The sequence below is a fragment of the Gekko japonicus genome, unplaced genomic scaffold, assembly GCF_001447785.1.
Source record: "Gekko japonicus isolate JY-2015 unplaced genomic scaffold, Gekko_japonicus_V1.1 scaffold1395, whole genome shotgun sequence".
Lineage (NCBI taxonomy): Eukaryota > Metazoa > Chordata > Lepidosauria > Squamata > Gekkonidae > Gekko > Gekko japonicus.
The window spans coordinates 244170-252504 of NW_015161440.1; positions in this window are offsets into that span (position 1 = coordinate 244170).

Here is an 8335-nt window from a genome sequence, read left to right on the forward strand (position 1 = left end):
GAGAGAACGTGTGACTGACCCAAGGTCACCCAGCAGCTGCATGTGGAGGTGTGGGGGATCAAACCCGGTTCTCCAGATCAGAGTCCACTCGGTGGCAGAGAAGAAGAGCTTGGATTTCTACCCTGCCCTTCACTAGGCGCCTCAGAGCAGCTTACAATCTCCTTTCCTTTCCCCTCCCCACAACAGACATCCTGCAAAGTAGGTGGGGCTGAGAGAGCTCTGAGAGAACTGCCCTTGAGGGAACAGCTCTGAAAAGAACTTGTGACTGACCCAAGGTCACCCTGCTGGCTGCATGTGGAGGAGGAGTGGGGAATCAAACCTGGTTCTCCAGATTAGAGTCCACTCAGTGGCAGAGAAGAAGAAGAAGAAGAAGAAGAGGAGGAGGAGGAGAGGAGTAGTAGTTTGGATTTATACCCCGCCCTTCACTCGGAGTGGTTCACAAACTCCTTCTCTTGCCCTCCCCACAACAGACACCCTGTGAGCAGTGTACCCTCTAAGATGAGTTAGTGTGTGAGCTAGCTCACAATTTTTTAGCCTCTGGCTCACACTTTTGTCTTAGCTCACGAAGGATGGCTCCAGAGCAAACTGATTTATGCAGCAGCCAAATCGCTCGCTCACAACTTTAATGCCAGTAGCTCACCAAGTAGAATTTTTGCTCACAAGACTCCACAGCTTAGAGGGAACATTGCCTGTGAGGTAGGCGGGGCTGAGAGAGCTCATTCGAGACCTGCCCTTGAGAGAACAGCTCTGAGAGAACTCGTGACTGACCGAAGGTCACACCAACAACTGCATGTGGAGGAGTGGGGACTCAAACCCGGTTCTCCCAGATTAGAGTCCACCACTCCTAGCCACAACACCAAACTGGCTCTTTGCAAAACGATCCCCTCCCACAACCCTCCGTGTGCAACCGTCTCATTAATAAACACAGTACTAAGTCAACCCAACCCCCTTCCCCTGTCTTTCCTGCCAAAGGAACATCTGTCCTTTAATTACAGGAGAAAACAGAACTGAAACCTGGGGGGAGAGAGGGAGGGATGGCTGGGGGCGGGGGAGGCAACAGAGCAGCCAGAGACGCCAAAGGCCAGGACGGCTTGGAGCAAGCCAAGGAAGAAGCCCCTGTAGCGTACAGATCGCTTCCCAAGGCCCAGAATAATTTCCCATTCCCAAGCAAAGACAGATGAACCCACATGCCAGTCCAGGAAGCCTGCCCCGGCCATACTGGTGGAAACTGGGGGCCCAGTATATTCCATCCTCCCCCCCCGAGCAGCTTTAAGAACATAAGAGACGCCAATGTTGGATCAGGCCAAAGGCCCATCCAGTCCAACACTCTGTGTCACACAGTGGCCAGAAATACCAGGTGCCATCAGGAGGTCCACCAGTGGGGCCAGGACATTAGAAGCCCTCCCACTGTTGACCCCCCCAAGCACCAAGCACTTGCCCCAGAGCCCCTATCTATACCTTGTGGCTAAGAGCCACTGATGGACCTCTGCTCCATATGCCTATCTAATTCCCTTTTGAAGCCGTCCATGCTTGTACCCACCACCACTTCCTGTGGCTTTCCCACACTGCAAACCTTTGCCACTGTTCCATGCGACTGAATGGAGCCAAACCCTCCATTCATCAGTATGGCGCTTGCAGGTGGAAAGACCCGTGGGCGAACATTCTGCGGCTGCCCCAACAGACCTCTGGATCACCTCTGGGTTCCCCTCAGGCTGCAGAGCTTACCTGCCTGTTTGCCTACAAACCCCACCCCACCCCCAAAGCACCAACCTGTCCCGGAAGAAAAACTTGAGTCCAGCCAGGGTGACCGTGAGAAGCACCGCGATCCGCAGCAGGTTCAGCTTCTGGCTGCGGTGGAACGCCATGTCTGCAAAGAAGAGAAAGAACCGTCACCGCTAAAGGGGCTGTATGACAGACCCCCGTATCTCCCCAACCGTCTGGCAGATTTTTTCCTGCCAAAACTTCAGTCCGCCTCAGTGACTGTGTTGCCCTGCAGTAGTGTGTACACAGGCCCCTCAAATGTGAGGCATGCCCCACAGTGGTATTTTTCAAGTGGGGGCTGCCTGCACCTGAACTCCAAGCAACAAAATCGCTGCTTGGAGTTCAGGGAAGGCATGTAGGTGCCCCGCCCCCACAAATTTTCCCCGTGCCCCATCAACCCAAAATATCTGGCTACGGGGCTGTATTTCTTCTCTATTGGTATAAACTTTTTTAAAAAAAACAATTTTATTAGGATATAATAATAAGTAAAATTTTACGTCATATAACAAACTTTTCATATCCTTTTATCCAAATATCTCCCCCCTTCTGACTTTCCACAGTGCTCGAACCTCTATTACATTCTTGAATTTTTTCTCTTTTTCCAATTTTTTAACAACATATTTCTTTCAGGTAATGTTATCTTTTTATCTGTCTGTCTATGCATGTTTACATTTAATCTAAATGTCTATCCAACCTTAGTAATTGTCAAAGCAAAATAAATTGTTTTTTACATCCCAGTATTTCTCCAAGTAGTCTTTAAAGTCTTTCCAATCTGCAAAAAAATCTTCTGCTTCTTGATTTTTCAGCTTTCTCGTCATTTTGTCCATCTCAACCATAAAAAGTAACTTTTTCAACCATTCCCAGATATCGGGAGTTCTTTCTTGCTCCTATTGGTATAAACTTGAAGCTGCCCCACCCTTTGTTTCGATACGGATTTAGGCTTTAGATCCAGTACAGGAACTTGAGGGAAAGACAGGAGCCGTCCTGTTTTATAAACCCTTGTGAAATGGCACTTGAGGCAAATTTAACTTTCAAAAACAGAATAAAGATTTCATTAAACAGGCAGGGAATACTTGTATAATAGGGGTAGTCAAGGTTTTGAGATTGCTGAAGTAAAAAACTTCCTAACATGTATACAAAGCTGAATTCTTAGAACATCCAAGAGAGCTTATTTGTACTTTCCCCCCAAGGTTTTCTAGGTCTTTCTTTGACAGCTACTTTGTTTTGTATATTTCAGCACGAACATAGTTCTTAAAGTTTCTAGATTTCTTCCTTCAGAGTTCTAGGTTTTCCATTAGGTATTTCGGCTTTTCACAGACCAGGGTTCTCTTCCCAACCCCTTTCACTGGCAGGAAGTTATTCTCCTTGCCCCTAAGAAGCAATAATTCCTTTTACTATTTGGCTTGCCTGGGAGTTCTCTCTAACTACCCAGACTTTCTACCAAATCCTTCTCCAGGATCCGTTGTCTTTATAAGGCGGTTCTGTAGCTTTCCTGACTGAGAATTTAAGTTCTCACTCAGAGCAGTTTTAATATATCTAAGACAACGGGGTCTCTCTTCTTCTCTCCGTAGAAGTACATTTCTGACTATTGCCTGCCAGAAAACACTGACTCCCAAATGTCTCTTCCCTCAGAAGCCAAACCCTCTGGCTACTGATCCAGACTTTAGATTTCCAACAAAGACCAAAAGGCAACAGACCAAATGGCAAAAGACCTCTTTTCCCTCCAGCGGTTTTATATTCTCTCTCAGCTGATGCTGGCCAATCAGAGAGCGAGCAGAGCAGCCAATCACATCAGCTCTTCTCTCCAGGGAAGATTAATTCTTGAACTCCCTGACTCTCTGATGCAAGCAGCATTTTAGAAAGTCATCTTTTCTGTGCAATCCCTCACAGGCTGAATTGCCCAGAAGGCAGGGCCAGATACATCCTGGAATTGCAGTGTGTGGAATCCTTTGCTAGGAACCAAACTCTTCCCCCATTAAGCTCATAAGGGTATCATAAGAACCTCAGAAGAGCCCTGCTGCATCAGACCAGTGAGGGTCCATCTAGTCCAGCATCCTGTCTCACACAGTGGCCAGCCAGTTCCTCTGGAGGACCAACAACAGGGCATGGAGGCCGAGGCCTTCATAAGAGCATAAGAAGAGCCCTGCTGGATCAGACCAGTGAGGGTCCATCTAGTCCAGCATCCCATCTTACATAGTGGCCAGCCAGTTCCTCTGGAGGACCAACAACAGGGCATGGAGGCCGAGGCCTTCCCCTGAGAAGAACCTCAGAAAGAACCCTGCTGGATCAGACCAGTGAGGGTCCCTCTCGTCCAGCATCCCGTCTCACACAGTGGCCAACCAGTTCCTCTGGAGGGTCAACAACAGGGTAGAGGCCGAGGTTCTGGGAATCAGAGGTTCAGTGCCTCTGAATGTGGAGATTCCCCTCAGCCACCATGGCCAGTAGCCATTGCTAGATCTATCCTCCATAATCTATCTAATTCCCTTGTAAAGCTGTTTATTCCTGTGGCCATCTCTACAGCCTCTGTAGCTTGAATGTCCCATTCTGTCAATTGTTTTGACGCACTCTGTGTAATCCACCTGGAGTCCAAGTGAGAAAGGCAGACTTTAAATAACATAAATAAATAAATAAATAAAATAAAATAACGCCAACTTTACGGCGTGATCTATTTGGACGCTAGCTGAGAGGAAAGGGTTGAACCCCCAATGCCACAATCCTGTTCCAGGGCCCCCCTCCAACGGTTGCTATTAAAACACATCTAAAGGGGTGATTCGAACACAGCTCTCCACTACTTCCTCAAACCTGACAAAAGAAGCCAGCTGTCTGCCGAGCCCCAAGTTCAAATCCCCCCCCCCAGCCATGAAGTTCACCCCGTGGCCTGGGTTCAGTGTTCCCTCTAAGATGAGTTAGCGTGAGCTAGCTCACAGTTTTTTCCCTCTGGCTCACACATTTTTGCCTTAGCTCAGGAAGGAGGGCTCCAGAGCAAACTAATTTACGCTGTAGCCAAATTGCTCGCTCACAACTTTAACACCAGTTGCTCACAACACGGCTTAGAGGGAGGCATTGCCTGGGTCAGTCACTTTCTCCGAAGCCAAATATTGTCAGAAAGCCTGGGCTAAGGGCACGAAATGAAGCCGGACAGCGACTGACAGAATTCTGTGACGAATTTGTTCACTCCGAGCACGTTTCAGGCAGCCAAACAGGCGACTGTATCTGTGGACATCGCCAGACGGCCAATACAGAAATCAAACAGATCACATAATTGGAAGCAGAAGGCAGAGAAGCCCTATAATCTCCACTAAAACAAAGGCCAGGAGCCAATTGTGGCATGAGGCTATCGCACTTTGGCCCCGTTCTGAGAAGACAAGAGTCACGGGAGAAGACAGCCACGCGAGGAAAAGTGGACGGCAGCAAGAAAAGAGGAAGACCTGACCGGAGGTAGATGAACTTGGTCAAGGGAGCCCCAAAGGCCCTCCGTTTGTTTGCAAGGCGGGAGTGTGTGGCGCATGTAAGCAGTGTTCCCTCTAAGCTGAGTTAGTGCGAGCTAAAAGATAAAGGTTCCCTTGCCCGAAAGCTAGTCGAATCTGACTCTAGGGTTGCGGTGCTCATCTCCGTTTCAAAGCCGAAGAGCCAGTGCTGTCCGAAGACATTTCCATGGTCATGTGGCCGGCATGACTAAACACCAAGGCGCACGGAATGCTGTTACCTTCCCGCCGAAGTGGTCCCTATTTATCTACTTGCAATTTCTTGCTTTCGAACTGCTAGGTTGGCAGGAGCCGGAACTAGAGACGGGAGCTCACTCCGTCATGCTGCACCCGGGTCTCGAACTGCTAACTACTGACCTTCCACAGCCTGCAGTTCAGTGTCTTAACCACTTGAGCCACCGCAGCTCCCAGTTTTTTAGCCTCTGGCTCACACACCTTTTTGTCTCAGCGCAGGAAGGAGGGGCAACAGAGCAAGCAAATTTACGCAGCAGCCCAATCGCTCGCTCACCACTTTAACGCCAGGAGCTCACAAAGTAGGATTTTGGCTCACGAGACTCCACAGCTTAGAGGGAGCACTGCATGTAAGGGCGAAACAATGTCTATTTTTTTTTAAACTTCTCCGTTATGCAGTTCTGTTATTTCATTTAGAAAACAGGATATATGTGGAAATGCACGCTGCCTCACCGGAGAAAGCTCCCCCAGGCAGATTACAACATGAAAGAATTCAGATGAAAGGGAACCGACCACAAATGGCCCCAATCCAGCAGCCACAAAGCAAGCCACAGGCAGAACACCAGCTGTAAAATCTACCACAGAGATCAGATCAGGCAGCATTCTTCTCTATTGTTATGCTAATGCAGCTCTCCTGCTCCCCCCCCCAAGATTAGCATGTCACAAGGAAGAAGAAAGGTGATCCGTTTAGCACCCTTCCTCATGTGCAACCCCCCCTGGGGAGAGGGGCGTTGTCAAGACCTTGGCTCCTTTGGCCGCCAGCAAGCCCTTCCCATTCAGAGAGCATAATTCGCACCTGGCATGCACAAAGCCAGCGACAGTTGGCCAGTTTGCTCCACTGACCTGCCTGGCACTCCTACATAATTGAACAAGAAATACAGGAGAGCTGGTCACGAGAAAGGCCGATGCCTTCTCCGCTTGCAGAGACAGCCGTTGCCTCTCAGTTGCCACGTTCAAAGTGCAGGACCGCTCCTGGAATCAGTGTTCCCTCCAAGCCGAGTCAGTGTGAGCCAGCTCACAGTTTGTTAGCCTCCGGCTCACCCATTTTTCTGTTTTAACAATTCTATTTTCTGTATAAGGCAAACGCAGAACAGACAAACAAACATATATACAACAAGGGGGGGGGCTTCCGTTTTCAAGATTAATTTGTCTGTTAAATTGCCTCATACGTTACCAAATCGTATTTTTCAATTTCCCCCCCCAACTTGTATTTTAAAATATATCATTATTTATAACTAAAAAGAGAGAGTTATAGTTCATATACATGTAGAGAGAGTTCATAAACACTTATGCTGAATGTTTTAGTATGGAATTTTTGTAGTTTTAACGGGTTTTAAAATTTGTATTGGATTTTGTTGTTGTAAACGTCTTTGGACAGCGCTGGCTCTTCGGCTTGGAAATGGAGATGAGCACCGCACCCGGGCCTTGTCAGGGAATCTCCTTTGCTTGACCTGTGTGCTAACACAGCCGGCAGCATACCTAGGAAAGAGGGGCCGAGACCCAGGGGAGAAAACGAGGGAAGAGTGTGGGATTCTTGGAGGTGAACACATGAACAGATGGAGGTGCCTTATACTAAAAAAAGGCAGCTGGTCAACCAAGGTCAGTCTTGTCTACTCCGACCGGCAGTGGCTCTCCAGGGTCTCAGGCGGGAGGTCTTTCCCATCACCTCCTGCCTAGTCCTTTCATAAGAACATCAGACCAGTGAGGGTCCATTTAGTCCAGCCTCCTGTTCGAGACTCCACAGCTTAGAGGGAACATTCTGGAATCCAGGTGTCTTTTGCTCCATCACACCGGTTTAGCCATGGACAACCGTGGGGAGTCACCCACCTCTCAAACATCTTTCCGTGCCCAAGTGCTGCATTTGTTTTGCACGCTGGCTGGAGAAGTGATTCCAACACGGTGGATCCGCACGCGAGACTGGTGCACATGGGAGAAAAGGTCAGGCACGGCAGCTCCAGGGCACCCTCTCTCCCCTAGTGAAAGGTCGCTGGGATCAGCACAAAGAACCAACAAGCCACAGGCTCTCTCTATTCCGTCTCCCCTGGACAGGCAAAACCAGCCACACGCAGGGCCGGCCCCAGCTTATTTTGCACCCTAGGTGAGGATCCCTTCTGGTGCCCCCCCCCCCCGCGCGCCCCCCCCATTTTACTTCAAAAATAAATGCATTTTAGGAAGAATGAAAAACACAAATAATCAAGAAACTCCCAGAGTACGGGGCCAGGTGCAGTTTGGCGCCCCTAAAGGCTGGCCCACTCTAGGCGATCGCCTAGTTCGCCTAGTGAGTGAGCCGGCCCTGGCCACATGGTTGAGCTCTGAAACCCTGGAGTCATCCCTACCCTCTCTGGGCACTGGCGGGGTCCTGGGACCTACAGCAAACAGGCCCTCAGATGGCTGGGCTGTCTTGTCCAGTGCCAGTCACGGGGGGGAAGGAGGCAAAGTGGCCAGGGCCCCAAGGCAGGCTTCGAAAAAGTAAGGGTGGGCCTTGTCAGGGAATCTCGTTCGCTTGACCCGGGTGCTAACACAGCCCTCTGGCAGCATACCTAGGAAAGAGGGGCAGAGACCCAGGGGAGAAAACGAGGGAAGAGTGTGGGATTCTTGGAGGTGAACACATGAACAGATGGAGGTGCCTTATACTAAAAAAGGCAGCTGGTCAACCAAGGTCAGTCTTGTCTACTCCGACTGGCAGTGGCTCTCCAGGGTCTCAGGCAGAGGTCTTTCACATCACCCAGTGCCTGGTCCTTTCATAAGAACATCAGACCAGTGAGGGTCCATCTAGTCCAGCCTCCTGTCGCACACGGTGGCCAACCAGTTCCTCTGGAGGGCCAACAACGGGGCAGAGAGGCCGAGGCCTTCCCCTG